Below are 18,000 nucleotides of genomic sequence, written 5' to 3'. Positions count from 1 at the left end.
CATTATGTCCTGCCCTTCAATCCCCTCTGCCACACCCAAAATTCGGACATTGTTCTGCCTTTGGCGGTTTTCCAAATCCTCCAGTTTCCATTGCAGATCCTCTGTGGCTTTTACTTGATCAGTTCTGAAAGTCTGCCAATTTCCAAGATCGTCTTCTAGCTTACTCGTGCGGTCCTCCACCTCCGCAACTCTGCCAACCAGATCATCATAGAGCTTATTGGTTTTCCTCAATGAGACTTGTATTTTTTTTGCGTCTTGCCTTGCTTTCCGACTTGCAGCCCTAGCTTCTGCTTGCATCTGTTTAAGCATATTGAGCAGTACGTTGCCAGGTACATTCTGACTCGGTGAACCAGCGATTTCCTCCTCTTGATATGTATGGGACGTTTCTAAATAATCCCAAGTTAATCCTCTCTCCATGCTTCCCAATGAGCCAATCTGTTGACTACTTGGTTTTAATTTTACCTGTCTTTTTCTTAAGGTTGAATCTTTTCCTGTACCTAAGCCCTTGTCTCCCCCAGATGAGCTAGAGTCCGACAGTGTACCTTCCCCTGCTCCCTCCACCTCCTCTTCTTCCTCTGTACTCTCCTCTGTGCTCATCTCGCTATGTTGTAAAGAGAGGGAATCCGAGTCTTCATTAAGTGAAAAAAATTTCTCCCCATCAGTTTCACCAACACTGCTTTTCTCCATTATCTCAACCTCCTTATGACCAAGCCATCCTACCTCTATTGCCGGGTCGATAGATACTGTATCCGGAGCTTTAGGAGCTCCTAGCTCTGACTCAAGCAACATAATTGCCTCCATCATCTCCGCATTCACACTCTGCTTTACTGGTGGAATAGTTTTGCTTGCTTGGGGCTCCTCAGTATTCTCGATGAGCTCAGAGGTTCGTGCCGAATCGGACTGAAGCGAAGGCTGCTTCTGTATCCCGTCATTGTTGCTAGACTGCAGGGACTGCTGTTGCTGAGCAACGCGGGCGTCTGTGCTTGACGTGCTTACCGCGTCCTCGAGGACGCCTCCAGGGACGCTGAGATTGCAGCAGTCTCTCTCTCTGCCGGATTCACTTCATGCTGCCAAGGGATGACCGGAGAACACTTCTGCTAAGGTAGGCTGTCTGAGGGGGGTCTCCCTGGACTTTACCTTGAGTTCTCCCGATCGAACCATCTTTCCAGCCCCGTCCTCATGTTGTATAGGCCTCTGGCTCTGGGCTTCGGTGACTCCCTCTGGCCGGCTACATGAACCCGTGGGAGTGTTTACTATAGTCTTCTCTGCCCTCCGTGTCTCAGTCCTCTTAAGCCGTTGTGTAGTCATTGTCTTCCGGATTGCTCCTAGGTCCTTTGCGATCGCCGGCGTCTCTTCATTTAAATCTTCCGAGGGAGGGTTTTTACCAGTCTGCCGTTGCTCCTTAGGCTTCTCCTTTGCTTTATCCACCTTAGCAGGACGCGGAGGCATTTTGTATGGCCTTATGTAGCGCTGTGTCAGGATACTCCAAGTACTCCCGCAGGCTCTCCAAGCACTCTCCAAAGCCTCCTTCAAGCGAACCAGCTCAGGTAGTCTTGGCACTCTAGTAGAAGTAGAATGTCGAGCCAGCACCTGTAGATTTGTATACCAGATGCGAGTCCAGGCCATCGGGGGGACTAAATTACTCAAACCATTGCATAGTATCAGTGCCCTAGGTTGCTACCATTGGGAGAGGGTTTGATAGCGACTACTCAGCCCAGCCCGTCCGCGGCCATCTTGTGAGGGAGTTCCTAGTGAATATAGCCGCTAGCTCTACCCATGGAAATTTGATTACTCACGTAAAGTGATACTCAGTAGGAGTAACACAAAGTGGGTATCAGGAATCTGTCTTCTAAAAATAACAGTAAACACAAGATAAACCCGGTGAAACAAGGTGCCAGGTCATTAGCCCTTAGAGGGAAAACCTTAGTGTTAATGTGCGCTTACCGGAAAGAAACGACATTTGATCCCAGATTTTTAGCGAGCCAATCGACACGTGAAAATGAGAGTAACGTAATTATTTAGAGCCACAGTCACAATGGTGACTCTTAAAGATTCGAATGCATAAAGGTGAAAAGGTTCAGATGCTTGCCAGCGGATATTCAAACAGTGCAACGCGATGCGTCACGATGAGAAGGCGTGCGTAAGGACGTGTGTATTACGTGTTGAGATTTAAAGGGGCCACGGTGTGAAGAAGAAAGAAGCTTTATTGACAGCAGTGTTAAAATGACAGACAATGAGTCTTATGGGTGTGAGGGTAAAGACATTTCATAGAAATAAACCTAATGTCAACAATGTCAAAGTGAAATGGGAAAGGAAAATAAAAAAGTGAAGGTTAAAATCATGTAAACGGACAGCCGGAAATTCAAAGGGAGTCTGTCTTGCCACGTCCTCCGGAACACAAGTGGAGGCTTCTGCTTCAGTAGCAGTGAGACTTTCAATCACAGACAACTGGAAAGACACGAGCCTTCCGGTGGCAGTCAGACGATAAACAACATGAGCATTGTATGTTGCCATCTGGATCAAGTGAGTAAACAGTTTCTTATACCAAATGCGAGTTTTACGACTCGCATTGTATGGCTGAAGAACCTGGTCGTCTTGTCCACTCTTCCCATGTACTTGTTGTAATCAAGTATACAGGTGGGCTTTTAGACTTCGGCCATATGACCCCAAAGTGTGACTGGGGAAGTGCCATCACACCTATCTGAGAACTTGACTGCGAGCAGTTCATTGGAACGCAACGCAATGCTCTGGGATTTCTGTAGTTTTTGCAAACAAGCTCCTGTGGGAATTCTTTTCGGAGAAAATTAATTCTACTAGCGTGGGAGGGCAACCTACAGGGTTTAGAGTTGTGTTCTTCCCTGTATACAGTCTCAAGCTGTACACACAGCCAGGTGAGTTCTCACACAGCATAGACAGCTTGATGCCATAGGGAGTGTGTTTGCTCGGAATGTACTGCCTGAACAGCAGCCACCCGTTATACAAGATCAAGGACTCATTGATGGCTATTTTTTTTTTCCAGGAGTATAACCCTCTGGAAACCTGGCAGACAAATGCTCCACGGCAGGCCTAATTGTGAATAACCTCTCATGGTCTGGATGGTCCCGGAGCAATGCGGCAAAATGGTCATTGAAATGTATGCAAGAGCAAAAAACGATCTCGGCTCATGTATGGTGCAAAGATGGTTGTTAACCAAACCGTGCGTGTAGAGCAGTAGAACAGCAAGGTTGGTTTATTCACTAACTTCATTTTAAGCGCGAGGCCCAAAAATATCTTCAATTCCCTTAACCCCTTCGATGCTGCGCAGATTCCGCCGCTGTGCTGACGGAATCTTGCGCGGGTGTGGTCATGACGGAATGGTTCCGTCATGAGCACAGCTCAACCGTGGGTCATGACGGAACCATTCCGTCATGAGCACCGAAGGGGTTAATGAAGTGGGAGTCCACTTACATGCCCTAGAATGAGGCCAGAGAGTGCCTCCGTCCTCCTTCAGAAATTGTTCAGCATACAAATTTGTTTGCTGCACAATTGTATCAAGGAAGTCAACATCTAAAAACATATGGATGTAGTCGATTGGCTAAATATTTGCTGTATTGACTTTACATTCAGAGTCCCTGGAGACCGCATACTGTATGCGGTCTCAAGGGAGAGAAGTAGGTTACTGTACCAGAGGCGGCTTTGCCAAAAGTGTAACTACAAGCCCCTCTACCCCGGTCTTTGACCATGATGCAATAATATAGCATCTACAGAAACACCACTAGAACCGTATGTATACAGTGTGCATTAGGTGTGCATGGTTTGGGTCCTTATTACAGGATTCACTAGGAGTGATACGCACAGGGTTGGACCCCGTGGAGTCCTGATGAAGAGCTATTAGGGGAAAAGCTTGAAACATGTTAACAAAACACATTACTGAGACAACCAGACTCATTAAGGTCCAGTTTCTTCTCAGTAAACGACCCCTGATTTTAAACCATACCATCTATGAGGTGAGAATAAAAGTCGCCAACTAGTTAGGTATTTTTAAATGTTCGTTTCCTTTTCACTCCACATCACATCACTGCAGTACACACAATCTACAATAAAAAGTGCTCCTACATAATTTGCAAGTCGCAGCACGACTCAATCCATAGAGGATGGAGAGGAACCCCATTGATGAAGAATGCCACCTAGGGGAAACCCTGGTTGGTGAGGGGTCTCTAGAAGAAAATATTTTTTTCTAGACAAGGGATTACAACAAACTCTTACTGTATCCTATCTAATTCCAGGTTTTCTTCGAATTACTCTATATGAATCCTTACAGAACCCAAACTTCTTACAAGGAGGATTCTCTTTTTTTTTTTATTGATTTTTTATTTTTTTATTTATTGTGTAGCTTATGGTCACACATCGGTAAGACTGACCATACCTTGGCCTGAAACTCTCTCCAAGCACACCAGCCCCGCCAGTCGACATTGTAGGATGCATAATTTAAAATACTGAATCTTTATCCCTGGACAAGTTAATGAACTAGCGGAAAGAACTGAAGATATGCAAGAGCAAAGAAAATACATATTTGCTCTTGAATGTGTTTTGCCAAAGGGGCATAAAGGGGTCCCTGAATTAAGGAACTGTAGCTATAGCTAGCCAGTGCAACTGTTAAAGTCCTCATCAAAGACCTATAAATACAGACTGTTTAAAACAGTTACACCAAAGCAGAATATGACGCAAGGTATATGTATTGAGAAAGTAATACTTCTTTGAACCCGTGCAAACTTTTGAAGGTGTAAAGCAAGATGTGATGCCTTGCAGGAGATGGAGGATGACAAATTTACCTTCTCTAGGCACATTGTCCATGTCCAAGTCCAGGACCTCTCCATCACTGGAAAAGTAGATATGAGAAGGCAAGGAATCCCAGGGTTTCACATCCTCCATTAACGTACTTTGGAGCATCTGTTACATGGTCTGCTCAAAGTGGCCCGCGAGGACAGCCTGCATCAGTGGTGTCGACAGATGATCATCTAACCATGGTCGAGTGACAAGAGATTGAGATGAAGCAGCACAAGCGTGATGACCTCAGCTTAGCAAAGGTCCCCAAGGCCCTCCACTCCATGACAAGGGGTAGCGTCACCGATTGTCTCGCACCTGGGCACTTCAGATTTAAGCCCTGAAGCGCCCTGGGTCGAGTGTCAATCAGTGACACTTCATCACAGAGTGGGGTGGGGTCAGCAGTCTCACTGACCCCATCCCACTCTGATGACGTTTGGACTGCTGCCGTCGATCATTGGAGGGAAGACAGCAGTCTCAAGCCTCCTGGAACCTCAGAGGCAGAGCTGGCTGCAGGTAAGTGTGTTTAGTTTTATTTTAAATTAATGTTTGGTGCGTGCATGTATGTATGAATGAATGTTTGGTAAAAAAGTGTTTCGAAAGGATGTGTTTGTGTGTGGACTCATGTGTGTGTGAATGCCTGGCTGTAAGTGTTGTGTAGGTGTGCGTCCAGCCAGCCCCCCTCCCTCAAAAACTTACCGGCTGCCACTGCAGATAGCTCCTACAAAGTGAATAGGACCCTGCGACTTGGAGGGGGGAGAAGGGGGTGGTCAACGAATGAAAACTACTTAGGGTAAACCGGTACAATTTAGGGGAAGTCTGTGGTGCTCACTGAAATTCGTTGACATCAATCTATAGCTGTTATTTACCATGGCTGGAGTGCTCAGGCCTTTCCTAAAGTTCAGGAAAAATAGAAGTTAAGGTAGCCTTGCATGTTAAAGCACTCCAACCAATGCCTCTGCGGTCACCATCTGTGGTTCAGAGGCAATCAGATGGCTCATACAAAGCGAATAGGAGCCAACTTGGGGGAGAAGGGGTTGGTCAACAATAGAGAACTACTGAAGATAACTGGCACAATTTAGGTGAAACCTATAGTACTCAAAGAAATTCGCTGAGATCTATCAATAGACATTAGTCACCATGACTTGAGTACTCAGGCCTTTCCTAGAGTTAGGAACAATAAAAGTAAGTAGTCTATGCAAAGCCAAAGATGCTTCAGAAATTTGAACTACCAGATGAATTTGCTTCATGGAGGCAGGTGTTCCTGGGCAAAAGGGGTGTTGCCCAGCCACCCTCTGGGAATAGTCAAGAACAGGGATAATAAAACAGCAGTTGAAAAGAAATTACTGCTTTGAGGAAGTGTCCTGAATCTCCTGGGTGAACACTACTAAACTTGGGAGATGACCTACTACACAAGCACCAGGCGTGTGAGGTTTTAGTCAATCTGCTGGGACAAGCTACAGCAGTGAATTCACATGAGGGAGTGCTGGATTATAACGACATGGATCTAGTTGCTTTTGGGGTGCAGGACCAGTGGCCCTGGGAGGAGTTGCAAAAATCCATGAACTTCAATGGCTAGGGGTGGGACATGCCATTGTCAACCAGGAGGGAGTGGGTGGCAACAATGTTGATCATCACAGAGGTAGAGGCTGTAGGAGGTGCGCAGGGGGGCTGCTCTCCAGGCATAAACGCATGGTTAATACTGCATTTGGTTTCACTTTGAAAACCTCGTGGAGCTGAGCACACACGGTGCTCCAATATCGACTGTAGAGGCCCAAGAAAAGGCAGGAACCAGCTGCAGACAACTATTAAACTAGCGGACTAAGTTTAAGTGTGCAGTTAAGCCACTGCATCAGAAACATCACCCCCACCTCCACCCACCCTCACTGCTTTAGCAGCCACAGAGGGAGTAGAGTTCTTGATTGGCCTCATCTGTCTGCAGATTGGCAGACAAAGGCTCACAATGAACTAGCGTGGAAGAAGGAAAGGGTGGAAATATGGGCAAGTGAAAGGATGGATGTAAAGATGGATGAGCGAAAGGCAAGGTAGATGGATGTGTGGATGGAACAATGAATAGATGGTGAGTGAAAGGGTAAATAGAGGAATTTAGGAGTAGATCGAACGATGGATGAGCCAGTCACTGTTGAGCCACACACAGTATGCAACTTACCAGAGACTGTGGACCTTCAAAGTACTGCTCCTGGACAGCACAGATGCAATCAGGTCCCTTTTGTTTCTTCAGTAATGCACACCTGGGGAGTGGACAGAAAAAGGTTTAGAAAAGGATACACATACAGTGAACCTGCACAATTGATTGGAAAGATTACCAATGGCATGGACGACAAGTGGTTGATCAGTGTAGCAATTCACCACTTAAGGTTTGAAAAGGGAATAATGGTCAACTTCTGTTTTGGTGGGAGCAGAGTTACAATGAACACAGGATAATTTTCATGGAAGCCTGAGGTTCAAGAATTAACAACTGGTGTTGAGCAGACCAGATAATACATCACCCTTCTAACCTAGAATATTTTGACCAGACTGAATACCAACCAGTCCCTTTAAGCGCAGATTCTCCTCGCCTGCAGAATTTCTAAACGATCCAACAGCTCTCCAGCAATCATACCCTCAGCCATGCTCTGCATTTAGTCCTACTCAACTGAACTTTGTATCAATGTAAAAATGACCCTACCAGCCCCCTTTCCAGTGCACAACTGACCAACCAATGTCCCCTGGCTGCTCCTCCTGCCATCCCCTTATAAGCTGCAGGCCAATTAACCAGAGATACGTCAGGCAGTCACAGGCCCATTGAAAACTGCATATAATGCACAATAGGACCTTCTGGGGGTCCAAGTAGGAGATATGCTGAAACCAGACTCCATGACTTCCATGTCAATTTGTGACAGGCATTTTCATTTCTAAAACTAGAAAAATAGTAAATCTGATCAGTATCTGGAATGGGATTAGGGGAATAAGGGAGCATTTATAGGGAGACCACCTGAGCAATCACCAGTATTTTCATATAAAGACCTGTAATATTGGGAAAAATTGCATTTGATCCCTGAGAACCAAGAGCTTTACTCACCAAACATGACTCACCACAAAATAGCTAAATAAGCAGAGGTGTGGCCATCAATAGAGCAGCAGGCGCAATGGTACCAGGGCACACAAGTGAACCAACGCTGTGTACTTCCATTATGGTGGCATTTTGTTAGCTAACAGAGAGCAGTGGCATGTTCATTTGTTTGCATGATACCCTCATGTTCCCTTGCTAGGACAAAAAAAGGGCCACACCCATGCAACCACAGACCCTGGCTTAGAGGGATTAGCATTCTGCCCATGAAGGCAAGCACTTTGTTGCCCACAGAGGTAGTGAGTCCTATATAAGTGTTGCAATGCAAGCATCTGCAGAACTGCTAATCAGTTTAGAAGCCTTAACAAAGGCCAATGATGGGGTGTGAGGCGGCACTAGCCATGCCAAACGAGAGAAACAGGGTGATGAAGCAAACAGAATTATACCTACAGATAAGAAATCAAAATGTGAAGACAGTTAAAAAGGAAGGAACAAAATAGATAAAGTGAGTCGGATCAAGAAAGGGAGAATGTTTAAGAAGAGGAAAGAGCAAAATACATAATATGACAAGGAGTGAGGCTTAAGCATGGACTAACTGGGAGAAGGTGAGAAATGGAAGCACATGAGTAAAGACGAAATAAAGGAATGCAGTAAGAGGGAGTAGAGGCAATGAAATTTGCTGCAAGAGAAAGTGGTGGGAGAGAAGAACAGATTCATTAAATAAAAGCTCCAATAGGCTATGGCAGAGATTAGAGGTCCCGGGATATGCAGTTATTATCTTGCTGTAGCAAAGGCATGGACCGCATTATCCCAGCAGCTCAATCATTGTGCCTTGATGAAACAATGTGCATCAGCTGGTTACTACCAAGTGTGCGAACTCTGCTCCCCCAAGAGCCTCTAGTGCTTAAAGGAACAAGGCAATCAGAGCTCCCTCAATAGAGGCTGATATGTTGGGCAGCGCAGAGGAGGGGGGAAAAATAGAGGAAAAGAAACCTACCAGTCAACACCCTCATCTCACAGACCTAGTGAGAAAGCTGGGCATGTTGGAATAGTAGGTCACCTGGTAGGTCACTACCAAAGTGATGGGAGAGTATTTGGATTGGAGTGTCCAGTGACCGTTGCACTGGAGGACTTATGCAGGGATCTTCTTTTGAATAAATCAGCTTGCTTTTGCCAGTACTGTAAATGAGGTTTAATTTGCTAAGCTGCCTTCGTGAATTGCCCCACCTAGAATATTGATTTGCCATTATGTGATATTCAATGGTACATTTTAACAGGGTAAACAAAGAAAACAGAAGGAGATGGACAGTGCCCTGAAACTTTTCAGACACTCACCTCCACTCAGATCTGGGTTGAATCCATCATCGTTCTTTAGCTCACTTCACCACCTCAGTTCAGACCCAGCTATATGCAAATCAGTGTTGACCCTATGCCTCATGGGAACAGTCCAGCCCGAACTGCCAAGCCAGGTCTAACCAGAACTGGAAATTTTCTAACTGGGTAACAAAAACAATTGCAGTTCCTTGCCTGGGACCTCAAATATTTTTAGGACACTGGTTTAGAGATGGCAAGAGGTAGCAGCAGGCAGTGAGGAACAGAGGTTTAGATAGACAAATTAACTAGACCTAAAGCTCAGTTACACCGGAGGGCCCCAGGCAATTGCCCACTTTGAGCTGCAACTCATCATGCCCAGAGAAGTGCCAGAGAGTATGTGTGGGTAGGTGGTGTGGTTAGGGCAGATGCTGCAGAGGCCTGGGAGGAGATTAAGGCAGTGTACTCCTTTTGCTTGAACATGTTGGGGGGGGGGGGGGGGATTCCCTTATCTAAAGTCACCATCAACGTGACAACTTTCATCCCCACCCTGCCCGTACGCCTCCTACCCCAATAAATTATTGAACATGTGATATAGTACGTCGGGGTAACATGACCTCTTGGCACTACACAAGTGCCACAAAGCAGCTCAATGATTGTTTAAGCATTGCCCAATTAACAACCAGGCCTCCCTCCCATCTGATGCTTTAAAGGACCCAATATGGTCACACTCCGATTACCAGACCTTCATTTGACAGGTAGTGCTCCAGCACATTGCAGCAGCAGTACATTACTACCAATCAGAGTGTACAAGCACTTCCCCATGGGAAGTAGGTACTTAAAATACCCCATGCACCTCTGTCTATTTCTAGTATTCTTGACCTTGCTGCCCTCTTCTGCGCCCCTCAGAGGAACCAAGTTGCACCTTGACAACAGGCAGAAGTCAGTTTGTCAGTATATTTCTTTTCACTAGTTGTGAAGTATCAGACGCTGAAGATCAGTCATTCCACTCTCAATACTGTACTTGCTTCCCTGGGACATATTGGGCATGTCTCTTCCATGGGTCATGGTGCCTCTTCCAGTTACTAATCCCCGTACTGCAGTAGAAACACCTTACACGGTCATCGTAACCTGCAGAAGGTAATGCTGGTGAAAGAGGGAAGCGCTTAGCCATAAACCACCCCATGGCAACAGGCGACAAAATCCCCAACACTAATGTTTTCCATAGTGGCAGTGCCTTAAAGCAGAATACTCCTACTCTAAGTTCTTAAGAGAATTTGGACTATTGGCTGACAAAGGACCTTACACACTATTTATGATTGGGCCTTTGATATTTGTCAAAAATAAAAGTTTCTATATGTCAAAGTAGATACTTTTAACTAAATCATTTAAAAAATGTACACAGGACCAATTCTGGGCCACATTGCACCAGCAGCTGTAGGCCGTATGGCTGCAATTGTTTATCATTGCATATAGGTGTACGTTTTTCATAGGAATTTCTCTCTTACCGAATGACTTGCATCAAAAAAGTTGTACATATTTAATGAAATGCACCTGTGGAAAGTACTTTAAAGAAGGATTGCACATTGGTCCACAGGTGTGCAGTGCTTAAGGATTAGCTTAGACAACTCTCATATGTTTAATCAAATAGTGTTTAAAGATAGAAGCAGCAATCATGTCACCGTAGCCAGCTCCCAGGGGTTTCCACCTGAAGCTGGTAGATCACTGTTGCTTACTGGCAATTAGGAACAAGCATTTGAAAATGCAATAGGTCTCTTATTTGCAGGGGTTTAAGACATTGGCATTGTAAACAACAGTGCCCTTTATTTTCCTGTTTTGATAATTAACACAAATAAAATGCTTCGTCATTCACAATGCCAATAGCTCAAACTCTTGCTAATGCGAAACCCATTTCATTTAAAAGAAACAGTCGCCATTGTCACGGGCTGCTTGGAAGTGAAAGCACGTGTGGCATGCTGAACGTTGCAGGAAAGCATTTCCTGTCTGAAGTAGGAGAAACTTATTAAAGAATAGTGCTTACAGACTAAATAAGACATACCATGTAACAGAAGTAAAAGGGCCAGCCCTCATGGGAGGTTACTAATGAAAATAAGGCGGTAATAAGGAGGAACTAACAAGCCTATTAAAGCAGAAGCAGCCATTACAAAAATGGGGTTACCCAATCAGGATCATGGACCTGGGTTCAGTGTGATACAGAATACAGTGGTCCTGGACATCTATTTACAAACGGATATAAATCAAAGATCACAGTAGTAAGTAAAAACAGATTGAAGACCATGAATGAGTACGCTCGCAGAAGTCAGTAATTCACAGTAATTACTTTGAAGGAGAAGAAAAGTGCAACAACTATAATGCTTTATCATACACCCGGTATTTATTAGAATATATCACTAGGTGAACAGTTAATTATTCACTGTATTTTGTTTCAGGCGAGAGAGGGAAATTAAGGTTGCACCAGTGGGAACGTGCAAGGAAAAGGGGTGAGGGGTTCTCAAGTGTATTAAGAAGTGAAATTAGATTCACAGAAGAATAAGGGAGAGAGTTTTAAAACCATTTACTCCTGGACTGGTTATACATCGCAGTCCACAACACGAGCAGAGGATGGTTGCCGAGCGCGGACTACAGACAGCATTTACTGCCCTGGCTCTGCCCTAATGGGACTCACGGAGGGAATCACCTTATCGAGCTGATAAACTAATCAAGTTATTCTTACATGGTTTGGATGCCTTATTACCGCCACCAGCACATTGGAATTAATACCACGCCATGCCCTCCAACCTTGGAAGGACATGCCCACTTGTGATTTACTCCATATGATGACCGCGCATCCTTCACATACACTGTTGGTGTAGGACTCAACCATCACACCCATCTAGGTTGCTCATCTAGTCCTGAAGAAGACCCGAAAGGCTGAGGCCATGAATTTCCCTCATAGCCCCAAGTCGGGTCAAAACGTCGACGCCCCTTTAAGTGGCCTGGATCATTAGCTCTACCTTGAGACTTGCCACCCAATTCAAACATTTGTGTTTATGAACTGTACTGAAAAAGTGTTGATTACTCTTTGATGTGACCAGGTCTTTCAGAAGACTGGGATGTATAACCAGTGCAGGAATAAATGGTTTTAAAACTCTCTGCCTTATTCTTCTGTGATTCTAATTTCACTTCTTAATACACTTGAGCACCCCTCACCCCTTTTCCTTGCACGTTCCCACTGGAGCAACCTTAATTTCCCTCTCTAGCCTCAAACAAAATACAGTGAATAATTAACTGTTCACCTAGTGATATATTCTAATAAATACCGCGTGTATGATAAAGCATTATGGTTGTTGCACTTTTCTTCTCCTTCAAAGTAATTACTGTGAAGTATTGACTTCTGCGAGCTTACTCATTAATGCTCTTCAATCTGTTTTTTACTTACTACTGTGATCTTTCATTTATATCAGTTTGTATATAGAGGTCCAGGACCATTGTATTCTGTATCATATTAAATCAGAAGCAGCATTTACAAAGGACAATGACAAGACAATGAAAAATATGGGTGGAGAGTGGGTGGAGTGTCAAGTCCATACTGGAATACGACATGCCTCGCAGAGCAGCGCAATCCCTGCCCAGGCTTGACCTAAGCAGTACTGTTTCCAAGGAAACAATGTTTTACTACACGATTTAGAGGGGTTGACGGGTGTAGCTACAAAGCACCCTATATTAGCGGGGGGTAATGTGAGAACCCATAATGTCCAAGATAACAATTTGAATGCTTCAAGCGTGTTTCAGACTGAATATAAGTGTGGTATTCGAGAGACATTATTTCCCATGGTTCAGTGCAAACGATGGCCCATTTGAGTAATTTGTCAGTTCACTAAACTTGTGTGATATTATTTTCCTAGGAATCAATTGTTTGCTACACCAGTAGCCCTAAATATAAAAATACTATCAAATACCAAAGTCGGCAGGGTTGCAGGTATTGTTGGCTGAACAGTGTGTAAAAAAAAATAAAAAATATATGAGCTGTCTGGAAATGAAGCAAAGTTTAAAAAAACCAAATATTGTATCAGAAACTGTGCAATAAAAAGTAGTTCTTGAAATTAATACTGGTTGTACAAGGGAAAACAATGTTCAGTCTTATGAATGATCAGTTGAGGAGGAGTTGGAATCATTACCAAACGTGGAAATTGGGCATTTTTTTGCCCATATCACACAGCCAAGGCAGTTTAACGTGTGCAAATATGCACAACCTCAGCAGAATATTTTAGTTATACAGTCCTGATTTCAGTAACATTAGCTATGCTGATCAAGCGCCTTTAGCATGAAGTCGACATCTGCCTACAATAGGGGATGCTTGAGGACAACAAAAACACTTTGGGTTGTTCATAACACCTCTTAAGGGGTCACGATATCTTTGAGTGCTGTTAAATTCAGCCTGATCAGTGACCTTGTTTTAGACAGATTAAGTGTTGCCAAAAACAACTCATTACGTTCCAGAAAAACAGTCCAATGTGACCGCGTTTAGGGACATTTTATTTTTAAAGTTTTGTAAAGCGCGAACATGACCCAAGCGGGTATCAGAGCGCTTTACATACGAGAGGAGGACAACATAGGTAAATAGCTGTGAGAAAAAGCATAAAAATAAATACCAGGAAAACAATAGTATATTAGCAGGCACACGGAGATCAAGCATATGCCACATAGCGTGTTGAGCAGCAAATCAAGATGGGAGACAAGAGGAGCAAAACTTCTAGTTCAGCGCAGAGGTCAACAATAAGGCTTTCACTACTCTTTGAATGCAAATGTTAAGGGAATCAGTCTTGTTTCCACAGGTAGGGAGTTCCATATTCTCAGGGCAATTCCAGAGAATGTACCATTGTAGGTTTTAATTTTTTTTTCTAGTTCTTCGGCTTGAGCAGATGTGTGCTGGTGCTCCTAGAGGGGCGGGAGGCTCCCGATAGTTCGAACTTATTTGCAAGGTGAAAGGGAGTGTTGTAGCGTCTCGCTCTATGAGTCATAAATGCAATTTTTAACTGGATCCTTGAGTCAAACGGAAGCAGGTTGAGCAATTTCAGTTCCGGAGAGATGTGGTTGGTTTTCCTAGAGCCAGTGAGCAGTCTAGTCGCAGTATTTAGTGATGCCCTAATGGGGGCTAGATGCGAGAAGGTCAATGTGCCAACAAGGGATTTTATTTTAGAATGATCTGTTAATTGTAAATTTCAAGGATTTGAATCAATAAACATGTTATGATGAAATAACATTACTGTGAAATCAATTGAATGATCTGAACATCATAAACATATAATGATAACAACGCACACGGGGGTTCTTTTTGTGATTTAAACACAATAATTTTTATAGTTTTATCCAAAGTAAAAAGAGTACAAAAGAGACATAAATTAGAGCAATATATCATGAAAACAGGGGACGGAATTAAGTCCTCATTTCATCTAGATACACACATCTATTCCTGATTAGTTTGAACAGAGATGAAACTCTTTTTGAGCATGCAATCTACTGTACATAACAGATAAACTGGAATTAGATGGTAAAGTCGACGTTTCGGTCTTGGGTGGTGTCAATCCGTCAGACCATCTTCAGGACAATGATTGCTTAAACAAGGACTCCTAAACAATACAATGCAAATAGTTACATAAATGTAAACATTATTGCGCTAACAAATCAATATACAAAGTTTAAAACTCAAACTTCAACCCGTGTGCGAGCAATAAAGTTGTCAATATCATTTGTCAAGAAAGAATTTAAACTACATCAAGCATCTAATGTTGAGAAAAAGCTATTGCGATTCAATCATTTCGACAAATGGCAGGATTGACTCCCGCATTAGTACGATTTGGCAGTTGCTGATGCCAAGTTCTACATGGTAGGATATGATTCACTATCTCTTTGACACAGCATGACAAATTTCTTTGATTAAATACTGAACTCTGGTTTTTTCACTTGCAGTGTAAATATCCACATGATTTTAATCAAATTTACGTGAGAACGCTACTGAGACCTCTAAGTAAGCATGGTCATTGACTAAAATTATGTATTACTACAGAAAGCAATTTGTCGAAATGATTGTATTGTTTAGGAGTCCTTGTTTAAGCAATCATTGTCCTGAAGATGGTCTGACGGATTGACACCACCCAAGACCGAAACGTCGACTTTACCATCTAATTCCAGTTTATCTGTTATGTACAGTAGATTGCATGCTCAAAAAGAGTTTCATCTCTGTTCAAACTAATCAGGAATAGATGTGTGTATCTAGATGAAATGAGGACTTAATTCCGTCCCCTGTTTTCATGATATATTGCTCTAATTTATGTCTCTTTTGTACTCTTTTTACTTTGGATAAAACTATAAAAATTATTGTGTTTAAATCACAAAAAGAACCCCCGTGTGCGTTGTTATCATTATATGTTTATGATGTTCAGATCATTCAATTGATTTCACAGTAATGTGATTTCATCTTAACATGTTTATTGATTCAAATCCTTGAAATTTACAATTAACAGATCATTCTAAAATAAAATCCCTTGTTGGCACATTGACCTTCTCGCATCTATTTGCCCAAGCCCTCAAGGGTATATTGGGTTTGACCCCTATCTGATACTAATGGGGGCTAAGCTGAGTTTCGGAAGCCCACATAGAGTGGCACTGCCGTTTTCTAGTCTGGAGATGACTAGTGCTTGCACCGCAGATTTGAAGTCATCTTGGGGAAGATAGGATTTGAGTTTTCTTAGGATGCTCAATTGGTAGTTAGCTCCTTTGGTAGATGCTCTGATGTGATCCTGCATGTTTAGGTTCTTATCGAGCACAATTCCTAGTGATTTCATGGAATCCAAGATGTGAGGTGTGCAGTTCAGAGCGGAGAGATTTTTAAGATTTTTCTCAACAATCGTGGCTTTCTTAGCGGGAAAAATTAGGAGAAGTTCTGTTTTAAGGGCATTTAGTTTGAGGTGGTTGGATGTTAGCCAATTAAGAGTTTTGAGCAGGGTTCCGTTAAGTGACTAGATATCTTCAGGTGAGGCGATTTTCATGTACAGATGGGTGTCGTCCGCGTACATGTGATATTGGATGTTTGAGTCTTTGAGGATTACAGTGAGTGGTTTCATGAAGAGGTTGAAGAGCGTGGGGGAGAGCGAGCAAGCAGGGACTGGAGTTGGATAGTGTTTGATTGGATGTGATTCTCTGTGTTCTATTGTTGAGAAAAAGAGGTAAACCATTTTAGAACAGTGCCTGAGAGCCCCATCCTACATTCCAAAAGGCTCAGTAGATTGTCATGTTTGACAGTGTCAAATGCTGATGAGAGATCAAGTAGTATGAGTAGGCAAGACTCAAAGTCAAGTCAAAAAACTTTTGACTTTGACTTTGACTTTTGACTTTTTGACTTTGACTTTTTTGACTTTGACTTGGCAAGACTCATTCTTGTCAAGCAGGGTGAGCGCGTCCTCTACTATATGAGTGATGGCCGTTTCCGTGCTGTGGCCGGGAAGGAAGCCCGATTGGTGGGTTGGACTTGGCCCTTTTTGGCTAAAGTTCCTTAAACTTTTTGCTTTCCCTCTAGACCTTTTCTCTGACATGGTGTTGCCAACTTAGATGCTGTGGGCCTTTACCACTGCTGATCAGTGTCAAAGTGCAAGTGCTCCCTGTATAAAGTATAGTGGTAATTGGTTGTCCGTGATTGGTATGTTTGCCATACTAGGAAAGACCCTAGTAAAGTGCACTATGTGTGCCAGGGCTGATAATGCAAATCATACTAGTGGGCCTGCAGCACCAATTGTGCCACCCACACTATAGCCTAAAAAAGGGCACTCAGGCCTGCCATTGCAGTGCCTGTGCGCAGTTTGTTAAACTGCCATGTTGTTCTGACAAGTGCACCCACTTGCCAGACCTTACCCTTCCCTTTCTAAGGGCATCAGACACCCCTATGGTAGGTCCAAGGTACCCCCTGGGTAGGGTGCAGTGCATGTGAAAGGTAGGACATGTGCTACGGTGTGTACCATGTCCGGACAGTGAAATAATCCCCTTTTCGTTTTTCACTGTTGAAAGGTGAACTTGCCCATAGGACAAAATGGGGAGGCTGGGTAATATGTTTTCCAGCCTATCTTCCCAAAGGCTTAAGATGGAGGGGTGAAGTTTAGCATGCCTGAACTCACAATGTAATAACATCTTTTTATGAATGTGGTTTTTGCATTGTGTGTTTAGAAGCCACTCTTTTAGAAGTGACTGGGTTTTTGTGCTCCAACATTTCTGTATGTCGCTGCCTGGTTGTGGATTGACTGTCAGGATTTGACTACGATAGGATCTGGGGAATGTCTTGACCCAGGGGAGGAGGTGAGTTAGCAACAGGCTGACCTGCATCTCGAGTGTAGGGGGAGGAGTAGCCCTTAGAGGTCAAGAGGCCAGGGTTGCTGCCATAAAACAATGGTCCCATCTCCTGCTGAGTGATTGAGAATCCAGACCCCCACTAATCAAAAGGAAGAAGGTGTCACTGGCAGGGAGGCACCCAGAACTTTTTTGAACAGCTGGCTCCCGGTTGCGGTAACTAGGGAACACAAAAGTTTCCAGGAGAGTCTCTGCGACACTGTGTCCTTGTGCTTTTTGCAGCCCGAGACCCTCGTAAGGAGTGCCCTGTGATTGTGGGCACCTGGAGTCCAAGTGAGTTTCAGCCATGCTGTGTGCGTGTGCTTTTTGCAGCCTGAGCCCTTCGTGAGGATCGTCCTGTTATCGTGTGCACTGGAATCCAAGTGAGTCTCAGCGACACTGTGGGCGTGTGCCTGGTAAAGCCTGAGACCTTCGTAAGG

At 43.8% G+C, this 18,000-nt stretch overlaps 1 long non-coding RNA gene across 7 annotated transcripts in view; it reads right to left on the bottom strand.

Annotated features, from left to right (window-relative positions):
- The window catches only part of LOC146812328 (uncharacterized), a 192,921-nt gene that overhangs the window by 171,440 nt on the left and 3,481 nt on the right, over nucleotides 1–18,000 (bottom strand). For all 7 annotated transcript variants that reach the window (XR_014965907.1, XR_014965905.1, XR_014965906.1 and 4 more), the window contains exon 2: nucleotides 6,974–7,055. This is a non-coding gene — a long non-coding RNA (uncharacterized LOC146812328). The remainder of the gene's footprint in view (nucleotides 1–6,973; nucleotides 7,056–18,000) is intronic.

The sequence above is a fragment of the Triturus cristatus genome, chromosome 7 (assembly GCF_964204655.1).
Source record: "Triturus cristatus chromosome 7, aTriCri1.1, whole genome shotgun sequence".
NCBI lineage: Eukaryota > Metazoa > Chordata > Amphibia > Caudata > Salamandridae > Triturus > Triturus cristatus.
Note: the sequence above shows the minus strand (reverse complement) of the source record. Positions and strands in the feature narration are given on the sequence as shown.